Source organism: Penaeus monodon, chromosome 15 (genome assembly GCF_015228065.2).
Source record: "Penaeus monodon isolate SGIC_2016 chromosome 15, NSTDA_Pmon_1, whole genome shotgun sequence".
Classification (NCBI taxonomy): Eukaryota; Metazoa; Arthropoda; class Malacostraca; order Decapoda; family Penaeidae; genus Penaeus; species Penaeus monodon.
This window is the reverse complement of record NC_051400.1, coordinates 46,138,882-46,140,060: the sequence shown is the minus strand read 5'-3', so window position 1 is coordinate 46,140,060 and position 1,179 is coordinate 46,138,882.

Sequence of the window (1,179 nt, the reverse complement as noted above, 5' to 3'; positions counted from 1 at the left end):
TAACTATATCATATCAACTAACTACTATAATATAATCAAATCATCACATAATCACAATATATAAATAATACATCAACATCATCAATAATCAATACACATATACATATATATAATAATCATTATCATCTATATAATATCAAAACTATTACTATATATTATATATATATATTAATACCTTACTATATATTCTATACTATCTATATACATATATATTCTAAATTATATACCATTATATATTTTATACTAATATATATATATTCTATTATAATATACGTTATCTTGTATAACTATATGTTGAATTAATCTTTTATTGAGTAATAGTCATATATCATTTTAACCATATCTTTATTCTGTATAAATAAATATAAACTCATATTAATATTCTATATTGCTAATGTTAAAAAATATGAATATTATATATAATAAAAACACATACATATACAAACCTAATATCCAAAACCATCAAAAAAACCACATACAAACACAACACCTTAACGGTCGGCAACTGATAAGGTTGCCCAGGGCAGACTGAAGGGACAAAGGAAGTCTTTTCTCTTGGCGGTCAGGACAGTCTGCACGGAGAACGGAAGAGATGTATAATAAAAACAACTTTATTATTAAAGAAAATGAAATCTCCCTACCTAAGATTTAAAGATGAAAGAAAGAGAAAGGATGAGTACCATCATATATGTACGAGAAATAACGAGCTTTGCGAATAGCAACAAAATAATGCTTACGTTAACCCCAGAAGTACAGCTTGAAGGAGACTTGAACAAAATTATAAATGTGAATGAGAATAATTCATGTATATCCTTTATCGGAAGTGTTTGATATTACGCACAAAATAACTACATCTTATATGCCTCAGGAGAGGTAAAAGTTAATGCCATGAGTAACGCTCGCCACCATGTCTTAATGAAATGAATAACTGAACCCTAAAAATACGGTAGAAATAAAGGATGGAATTAAAATATTGCTGATGTACAAGATATACAGATATGAAAACTTAAACTAACAGCCTCCGATGAAAGCTTAAAGGTGGGTACCAAAATATATCTGATGCGATGGTCAGTCGGCCTCTGGCCGCGTGATATTTATTGCTGCAGCGGGTAGGCGTATGGGTCAGACGGGATACAGGTACTAATATACTTTTGATGTGTCTTTCACGTTATTTGGCCA